At 36.8% G+C, this 10,802-nt stretch overlaps 1 protein-coding gene and 1 pseudogene across 1 annotated transcript in view; one reads left to right on the top strand and one right to left on the bottom strand.

The window, feature by feature from the left end:
* Nucleotides 1-10,802, bottom strand: part of Sppl3 (signal peptide peptidase like 3) — a 126,963-nt gene that overhangs the window by 91,467 nt on the left and 24,694 nt on the right. The gene's annotated exons all lie outside the window — the stretch shown is intronic.
* On the top strand, nt 4,368-4,938 carry LOC104848266 (annotated as a pseudogene).

Genomic DNA, 10,802 nt, shown 5'->3' with positions numbered 1-10,802 from the left:
GTTTTTTTTTTTTTTTTTTTTTTTTGGTACTGGGGATTGAACTTGGGATCTTTCATTTGCAAGGGAGGCAGAATCATTGGGCTAAATCCCTGGCCCTACACCTTTACTTTCTGATCGTTTTGTTTCATGTACAAAATTATTAAAAGTAGTGTATGAATTTGTCCTCGGGCTGTAGGTGTACATTAAACAAGAGGATTCCATACCTTAGATATGGGTTCCTTTTCCAAGATATCATTATACATGTAAGTATTCTAAATCCCACCAAACTCTGAACCACTTCTGGTCTCAAGCACAGGTCATCTAACACAGGTGAACTAGGGTCCACGAAGGATGGAGAGCAAAGTATTTGAAAAAATAATAGCTGAAATCACACACATTTGATGAAACTAAATCAACAGAACCAAGCAACTCAAGTCCCAAACAGAAGCATAAAACCCAAGGCATACTGAAACTACGCCAAGCATGACACTAGCCATCCCTTACTTTTCTACTGTAAATTTGTACTTTAGTGTAACAGTAGCTGACTGTGCATTTCAGTACCTTTCCCTGAGGGATATAGGAAATAACTACGTGTTTACCTACTTGGTATGACAAATGGCAAGGAGTGTGCATGTGTGCAAAAGTGGCAAAATGGGATTTTTACTCACATTATATTCTGGCTAACTGGTTTTGCATATGCTTACCTAAGCATCACAGAAGGTCCAACAGACCCATGTTGCTTTTTTTAAGGATTTCTTTTTTTAAGTTTTCTTTTGATTTTTCTGGTAGAATTGGCCCAATTCAGTACAGTGGCACATTAAAACCCAGATCTGCAAGTTCTGGAGGAGGTCAAAACTGAATCATCAGCTGGGGATTTATTTCAGTGGCACTGCACCTGCCTTACATGGGCAAGGTCCTGAGTTCAATCCCAAGTACTGGAAAAAAATAAATCATTGGATTACTCATGCATAGATGATGAAGAAAATGTGAGCCAAAGTTCCTGTGACAGTGAAACGGAGCAAGAATCAACTGATACAAATACAGAATACAGATCTTGATTCAGATGACAAAGAAAATAGCAATGTGAGTACATATTTGACTGGTCTAAATGTTGCAAAATGGCCACACAACTAGATGGAACAATTCAATGGCAGAATTAGGTCCAAAGATATAATGAAGGCCTTGGCAGGAGTGAAAGGTATTGGACAAAATGCTAGCATTACCATTCAGTGTTGGAAATTGTAACAGATGAAATGCAATACAAAGATGATGCAAAATACATAAAGGCTGAAATGCAAGTAAAATGTTCTGTATGCACCAATAGCCATATTTAAAAATGTATTTATTACACCTCACCAGTCTGCCGTACTTACCAGGGATTTTTCATAGTAATCAGGAATGTAAAAGACTTATGGAAAAGTGATGGATCAAAATATGGCATGAAAACTAATGCCCTTGTAGATATGAAGACTAGGTTTTCAATTTAGATATTTATCCTGGAACTCAGCCATCAAGTCCCTATTTGTACAGTAATAAACTGAATGATGACTCATCTTCCATACTAATCTGAATATGACATTTGACAATTGGTTTACCACTTTCCAACTGATGTTACACTTGCTAAAAGAGCACATATTGACCAGCACAGGAAGTGTATACAGGAACAAAGCAGAAATTCCAAATGAGATATTGCAATTTCAAAATGGAGAATTGTACAGTACAATCTCTAGATTGCAGAAGATTTACATTGGTTTCATACATGGCAAAGAAAAACAAACTAGTACCGCTGATGTCAACATTTCACCATGATGAAATATTGATAGGGAAACCTCAACAAAACAGAAGTCTGAGATGGAAACTTCCTACAACAAAACCAAAGGTGTAGTAGATATTATTGATGTGTTATGCAACTATGATGTCATTTCACACAAAGTGTTGGCCAGTGGTTGTGTTTTACTTGATCCTAAATATGTGTAGCATAAATAGTTTGAGTTTACAAAGAAAATAACAAGCGCAAAATACCACAGAGAAATTTTCTTAGAAGACTGGGACTAGAACTCACAAAATATCATTTACAACAGAGGAAAAACAAAATGTTTCTGGCCAGGGAACTACACAAAAAAATTGTGGAGCACACTGGCAAGCTGACAAGTGAACAGGCACATGAAGCATCACAAAGACCTACAACAAGAGGAGAACCCAAAGGTATCAGCTGTGTCCTACAAGAAAGAACAGGAAAACCAAACACGTGCTATCAGTGTAAGCAATACCTGTGTCACATGCAGTTGTCATGTGTGAAGACTGTCTTGGGTGTGACAGGTGAGGCACAAGTTATTTCTGTGGTAGACTTTTGTTTGTCTTCACATTGTAGTTTACATGGGTTTTTATTTTTGATGTTATCTCAGGTTTTGTAAACAAGTTTTGATGTCTAGTCTAAGCAGTCTACATATTTGATATTTTATTTATATCTTGTGCTGCTCTGGCAGCACGTATACTAAAATATTTTACTGACAACCTTCTTTCACTGCTAAGTGCCTGTTGTACAATATAGTAGGAAATTCTTGATAAAACAGGAAGAGAGGACACAAGAATGGCCTGCTACATAAGAAAGACAAGCTAAGCACATGTGATGTCAGTATAAGGGAGACATGTGCATGGAACATGCAACTGTCATGTGTGACAACTGAAGCAAAGCTTCCTTTTTTTGGTACTGGAGTTTGAACTCAGGTCTTTGCGCTTGTGAGGGAGGCAGTGAAATCACTAAGCTAAATCCCTGGCCCACAAAGTTTATTTTGGTCGTACAGTTTCTGTTAGTATTTTCATTGTACTTCATATAGGAATTTCTGATGTTATCTTTTAAGTTTTGTAAGCATTACACAGCTGGTGTGAAAATGCTGATGTCTACTCTAAACACATAATACATAGTAAGAATTGAAGTTTGGTATTTTATGTTCCCGTCAACTACACTGTATAACATAGTAAGAAACTCCTGCCAAAACAGCAAGACCAATGATATGTAAAGTATGTCTTACAGAAAAATGCAAGGAAAGTAAAACACGTGTGCTATAAGTATATGCTTTACATGTGCACAGACTGCCTTAGGTGTGATTAAATGAAGTTTTTTTTTTTTTAATGAAATGGTATTGGTATTTTCATATAAGAATTTATTTGTGGGACTGGAGATTTAGCTCAGTGGTGCCACTGCCTGCGTTGTTCTTAACTGCAAGGTCCAGAGTTCAATCCCTGGTACCAAAATAAATAAATAGATAAAATTTTTAAAAAGCAAGAATTTGTGTTCTTTTTTAGACTTTGCTCACCAAAAAACAGTCAATGTTGAAAAATTTGATGTTTTATAAACATTCAATAAATATTAAAAACTCCAAACTTTATCTTTGTGGATTTTTTTTCCTGTTAAGTACACATTGTTTAATATAATACAACTCATGGCCAGGTATGGTGGTGGTGCACGCCTGTAATCCCAGTACTTCAGAGGCTGAGTTAGTGGGATTGCTGAGTTTGAGGGCAGTGTGGGCTACCCAGTGAATTCAAGACCAGTCTGAACTACATAGTGAGACCCTGTTTCAAAACAAAAACAAAAAGACCTCATAAAATTAAAATTAATTCATCAATACGAATATTAGACTCACCTGCACCTTTATGACAAAATTAGTATTATGCTCCACAGGTTAAAAAGAAAAACTTTCCAAGCATTTACAAGTAAAACACATTATTCACAGAAAAACAGATAAAAGTGCAAGCAGATTTCTTGTGTAAAACCATGCAGCACAGTAGAAAATTCTATACCCACTGACATAGGTTTAAAATATGACAAAATGTTCTGGACCAATGAAAGCTGAGATAATTCAGCAGTGGCAGTTGCCCTTCTAGAACAAATAAAACAAATACCAATTTTTTTTTAAAGGCAAAGATTGGCTTAGGGTGCGTAGTTCAATGATAAGGGCACATGCTTAGCAAGCATGAAGCCCTAAAGTTCAACCTCAACCCCCTAAACAAAGGGTGAAAATTGTCAAACAGAACAAAACCCAACCACATGCTATGTACAAAAAACACTTTAAATAGACAAAGATGGATCAAAGGGAAAAGGATGGAATATTCCTATACACACACTAAGCTAAAGTGGTATAAGAGCTTGGAACATGGAATATTATGAGGGATATTACAGAATAACAGAGGTACAGATTCCGCAAAAGGATATAATCCTAAATATGTGTACCTAATAAGAGAGCTTCAACACAGTACTGAAAGAAACAAAGTGATTACAGTTTAAAGATCAGTAAGTCTAGGCCTGCCCCTCCTCTCTTTCTGCCAGTGCCACAGAGACTGCACCCAAGCTGCTGCCATAGTCACAATGCAAGCACTTAGGAATTACGGTGGATGATAAAGTCATCAAAGTTTTCAATGATATGAAAGTAATGCAATCTTATACACAAGAGGAGATCAAAAAGTGAAAGAAAGTGGTTCTCTTCCCTTTAAGCAATGACAGAAGACAAATAATTGTAAAGTAAAGCAGGTCTTGGTAGGTGACACTGATGGTACTACAGAGGGACCTCATACATCTTTTGTGACGCTGCTACCTCTGAATGAATGCTGATATGCTTTGTACGATGCCACAAATGAAACAAAAGAGTCTAAAAAGAAGACTGGACTCCTGAAAGTGAACCGTTAAAAAGCAAGGTAATTTATGTTACTTCTAAAGATGCCATTAAAAAGAAATTTACATGGGTGGGAATGTAGCTCAGCGGCACTGAGCCTGCCAGGCAAGCACAAAGTCCTCAGTTCAATTCTCAATACCAGGAAAAAAAATTTTTACACTAAACACAAATTTGTACTAAACACAAGTAGTAAGTTAAATGAGTTGGAAAATATTAAGGACTGCTCAACACTTGACAAAAAGTAGAAGGCAATGTAGTAGTTTCATCTGAAGGAAAACTGTTATAAAATGACAGTCAAGTGTCATCTGGATTGTAAGGGGCTTTCATTTTTCCAGCTCAGTCCACTGGAATAGTATTAGGTTTTTGTTGTTTTTTTCCTTTCCACTCGGCCCTTCCAACACAATGAATGAGGTAGACACTATTCATTTAAGCAGCTTGTCAGTGATTGCCAGAGTGTTCAACACAGTTACTTTTACATACAAGCTGAGGAATGCCTTCCCGTTTATGTTAACCAAAACAACTGGTTTTATCCCTCCGTGGCTACAAGCACTACAATGAGTATGACCGTCAATGTGAATAGCTTAGAAACCGCAGAGGATAAGCTAATTGAATGCCTTGAAAAATATTAGCCACTGGTCAAATGGTCAACTTTTTTCAGTATTATTTATAGTTGCACTTGACTGCAGTTCTGTGACGTACTCAGCATTCATTACAATTCACCTGCATTGGTAAGCCTACTTTTATGTCTTGGCAGCACAGATATAAAACTATGCACTGAAAACACTTCTTGTAATGAGTTTAATGCTCTGAAAAGAATGACAAATAAGTTTCATGAACTGTGTCATCAGTTTATCCCAGTACCTCAGTGCTCATTCCTGTTACCTGTGTTGAATCACTGTGTACTCAACATAACTGCTGAGCCAGGGATTTAGTTCAGTAGTGCCACTGCCTGCCTCACAAGAACAAATTCAATCCCTGGTACCAGAAAAACCCCAACACACAACAACAACAACAATAACAAAAATAAAACAAAGCACTGCTGTGATAAAATAAAAGTCCAAACAAATCAAGAGATATAGCAGGTCCCAAATTCATCTACACATTCAACAAATTCCCCTTCAAAATTCCATTAGGGTTTTAATGCAAAATCAACAAGCATGGGCTGGAGGTTTGGCTCAGCGGTTCCACCACCTGCCTAGCAATCACAAGGACCTGAGTTCAATCCCTCGTACCACTAAATAAATAAAATCAACAAAATAAAAAAGCTGACTCTAAAATGGAAAGCCTGAACACTTTTAAAATTAGAATTCAAACTAAGCATAGTGGCACATGCCTGTTTGTAATCCCAGCACTCAGGAGTCTGAGGCAGTTGTCTTGAGTTTGAGGCCAGCCTAAACTACATAACAAGACACTATTTCCACAAACTTTTTTGGGGGGTACCAGGTATTGAACTTGGGACCTTGTACTTGTGAGGCAGGCAGCGGCACCACTGAGCTAAATCCCCGGCATGAGATCCTATCTCAACAAAACAAAAACAAAAATTGGAGTTCAAACTTGTAGGGTCTATATACACTACACAATTTTATGACTTATAGGGACTGACAGTGTACTTCAGTGATATAATGTGTACTTTTCAGGTGGTAGGCCCCATTCAATCCCCAGCACCAAAAACTTACTATAAAGCCAGTGATCACGGAAGTGCAATATTGATGTAAAGATAAAGACAGAGATCCACAGAAAGGAGTCCAAATGTTTACAGTCAAATGATTTTTGACAAAGGTGCGGGTATTTCAATTGGAAAAGAACAGTTTTTGCAACCAGTAGTGTTGAAATAATTGTATATTCATATGAAAATGAGAATGACCCCCATCCAAGAAAGTACATGAACACCATATGTGAAGCAAAACAAAAAAACCCACAAAAAACCAAAAAACTAAAAATGGATGAAGGACATTCAAAAGACATAAACTTTCTGGAACAAAACAGAGAAAAGATTAATTATGACCCTGGTTTAGACAAAGAGTTTTCAAGAGACAAAATATACAATCATTGATGAATTGGATCACATCAAATTTTTTGAAAACATTTCCTCTTCAAAAAATGCTGTTAAAATGAAAAGGCAAGTCACAGAGAAGTATCTTTTGCAAAGCATACATCTGACAGGTTGCACTTAGAATACAGAAAGAACTAGCTAGGCGTGGGGGCACACGCCTGTAGTCCCAGCACTCGGGAGGCTGAGGCAGGAGGCTCATAGTGAGTTTGAGACCAGCCTGGGCTACATAGTGAGTTCCAGGGCAGTTTCAACTACATAATGGGGCCCTATATCAAAAAACTAAAAAACCAGAAAACAAACAAAAACAAAACAAAACAAAACAAAAAAAAAATATATAGAAAGAACTGTGTAACATAAGATAAATGACCAACGAGAAAAAAGATGAAAGACTTCAACAGAAACATACTAATAACGGCAACCAAACATATAAAAAGATGCTTAACATCAATAATCATGTAAATACAAATTAAAACCAACAATGAGATACCATTCACTACACAACCATTAGCTAAAATTAAAAAGATCAACAATGTCCAGCAATGAGAATGAAGCAAATGATATCAGAATGGCGCACAAATTGCTCAGGGGACATATAAATTAGATATATGCCATATAACTCAGCAATCCGAAAAGAAATAAAACTGTGTGGCCACAGATTTGTACTTCGCTGTAGCTTTATTTATAATGGCCAAAAATGAGAAAGTCTCCATCAATCAGTCACACAAGCAAGCTGTGATATGTCTGTGCCAAGCAGCATTACCAGCAATAAAGAAAAACTTCTGTTACACCCAACAACAAAGGCAATTTAAAAACTACGACGCTAGCTCAAAGAAACCAGGTTCAAAAGTCTACAGTCTGTACATCCCACTTACATAAAATTCTGGAAAAGCAAAACTATAATGACAAAAAGCATACGGTGGTTGCCAAGGGCCTAGAAATAAGAGGGAATTAACAGTAAAGGGAAACCAGGGAATTATCTGGAGTGATGGAAAGAAATGTTCTCTAAATCTTGACTGTGGTGGTGGTTTCACAACAATGTTTTTTTAAAAAACTCACTAAAGTAATACACTTCAAATGAGTGAATTTTACTACTGGTAATTATACCTCGAAAAACTGATTAAAAATTTAAAAATTAAACAGGAAAAGAAAAAACTCTAAGTTACAAATGAGAAATAATGAAAGCTAAAATAAGCAATCAGAATTATTACTGAAAACCACATATATGTATATACTAATAAATTTAAACAAAGTCCAACAGATAATATGCTATAAAAATATTAAAGACTTAAACTGACAAAAGAAAGCATGAATAAATAAATCTGTAACAGAAGACAATGACCAAAGTACCAAAAACTCCTAACTACTCCACATTTATTCTCATAAGAGCAACAAAACCCAACAGCTTTACACAGGAATTTAAAGGCTTATAAGAAAAAAAGGGGCATACTAATCTATTGTCGGAAAACACATTATTCAGGTCTTAAAACTGATAAAATTTAAAAAGAAAACTAGGGCAATGTTGCTTACAAATAATTATATTAAAAAATAATTATATGAAAACCCTAAAACTGAAGCAATTAAATAATAACTGAAGAGATTTATTTAAAATGATAAATAGCTGCGCTTGGTGGTAGTGCCTGTAACCCCGGCTACTTAGGAGGCTGAGGCAGGAGGAATCCAGGTTCCAGGCCAGGCCAGGCAACTTAGCAAGACCCTGCCTCAAAATTTAAAAAAGGGGTGAGTGGACTGGAGATGTGGCTTAATGACATAACACTCCTGAATTCAATCACCGGTAATGAAGGGGGGGGGCTAGTTTTTATTCTGAGAACGCAAGTTTTAAAAAACAGCAAAACTACCAGAATACCTGCAAATGTCATTTAGTAACAGATTCTATGGTTTATAAAATTCAACCAATCTTATTCATTTTTATAAAAAAAACTTTCTAAACATGATTGGAACAAGCTTTAAACACTAGTAGTCTTCTAGCTAAAAAGCAAAGGGGCACTAATTCAGTTGCTTGTAATAGTTTATTACATATTTACTTTTTTAAAAAATGAGAATTACAAAAATTACCTAAATTGTATACCATTCTGCATCAAATTTAAGCAAAAATCATTAGAATAATTCTACTACAGTTGTTCGCTATAAAGCTAATATGAAAAAATTTAGTGGTATTTCTGCACATAATAATGAACTAGAAAAGAACGAGGAAATAGTTCCATTAAAACAGCAACAAGAGGTGGGCACAGGGGCACACACCTATAATCCCAGCACTCAAGAAGGAAGAACTGTGCCACCAAGTTCAAGGCCAGTCTCATCTACTACATAGTGAGTGAGTTCAAGGCTAGTCAGTCTGAACTACATAGTGAGACCCTGGTCTCAAACAACCAACCAAACAAAAACAGTAACAAGGGCTCATTTCACCACCATGTGTTGGAATTTTACTCTTTGTTTGTTTATTTATTTATTTTGGTTTTTTTGAGACAGGATCTCACTATGTAGCTGAGACTGACCTGGAACTCACTTTGTAGTCCAGGCTGGTCTTGAACCCACAGCAATACTCCTGCCTCAGCCTCTCAAGTGCTGGGATTACAGGCATGAGCCACCATGCCCAGCTTTTACTCTCTTTGGATTAGGCAATTTTTCCCAGGCTGCCTTGGAGTAACATTTTGAGGGTTCAACATACTTGGGCTATTGCAAAAGCTTAACCCAACACTGACCCTGAAGATTTTTCAGATGTCCTACAAAATTCCCCAAAAGATACTGAAGGCTCACCAAACACGAGAGAGAAGCAAAAGGATCTTGTAAGAGAAGCGGGCAGCTCTCCCTACAGGAGGAGAGAAGCTCAGGGACTATCTGTGCCGAGAGAAGAGCTGGCAAAATTGGTATCTCTAATAAGCACCAGATACTCCCACTTTGAAAAAAATATGCTGGAGTAAATCAAGAAGTGTAATACTATTCAAGCCAGAAATGGTGGCACACACCTATAATCTCAGCACTTGGGAGTCTGAGGCAGGAGAATCATCTCAAGTTCAAGGCCAGTCCAGGATACACACTGAGGTCAAGGGCAGCCTGCAAGATCCTTTCTCAAAAAACAAAACAAAAAGTACTATTCAAATATTCAAATGTACCTTCAGTTTCTGCTTATATCATGGATGGGAATCCTTCTGACAATGCTAGAATAGGGAATAACTATAATTATGACAGTCAATTTAGGCACAAATCTTAAGGAATCTGTGTAGCTTGAATGTATAGCCTGAACGTGTGTAAATGTCAGTATGTTTCAGTTCTACTTTTTTATACGACCCAAAATGGCACCAATAGGTCTCAGGTCTTCCCAGATGTTTATTTAAGAAGCCTGAAGTTTGAACCCAAGGGTAGATAATTAGATGTTTTAGTTCTCAGAAATTTGAGTTACAATAAAAGGAAATTGTAAAATGTTGTATTTTTATTTTCAGAGGACCTTAAGAAAACATTAACGCCAGGAGTATGGGTGCACATCTATAATTTTAACATTCTCTGAGGCTGAAGCAGATCACAATTCAAGTCAAGCCTGGTTAATTTAGCAATACCCTGCCTCAAAATTTTAAAGTGGGGGTGGTGGTAAATAACTCAATGCAAAGGTCCTGGGTTCAATTCCCAATACCACCAAAACAGTAATAAAAATAACAAGCTATTTTGTAGAACTTTAGGAACTTGGAAATATAAATAAGCAAAAATATCAGAGAACATTCTGTAAAAACAAAGCTAGGATAAAATGCCCTATCAAATAGTAAAAGTAAAGCCTAATAGAGAATGGGTCTCAATTCAGCTGATAAATGATTTTCTCTTACAAAACAAATGCAAACTGACTCAGTGGCAATGGCACACACCCAGCAGTTGGCAGGCTGAAGCAGGAGGAGTTCAAATTTGAGGCCAACCTGTACTGTATTTTAAAAAAAACAAACAGCGCTGGGTGTGGTGGCGCACACTTACAACCCCATCACTCTGGAGGCTGAGGTAGAACTGCTGAGTTCAAACGCACTATTATAGTGAGTTCAAGGCTAGTCTGAATTACACAGCAAGACTCTGCCACCAAAAAAAAAAAAAAAAAAAAA

Source organism: Fukomys damarensis, unplaced genomic scaffold (assembly GCF_012274545.1).
Source record: "Fukomys damarensis isolate Sample0158 unplaced genomic scaffold, DMR_v1.0_HiC HiC_scaffold_12, whole genome shotgun sequence".
Classification (NCBI taxonomy): Eukaryota; Metazoa; Chordata; class Mammalia; order Rodentia; family Bathyergidae; genus Fukomys; species Fukomys damarensis.
The sequence above is the reverse complement of the archived record's forward strand: the minus strand, read 5'-3'. Positions and strand labels throughout refer to the sequence as shown.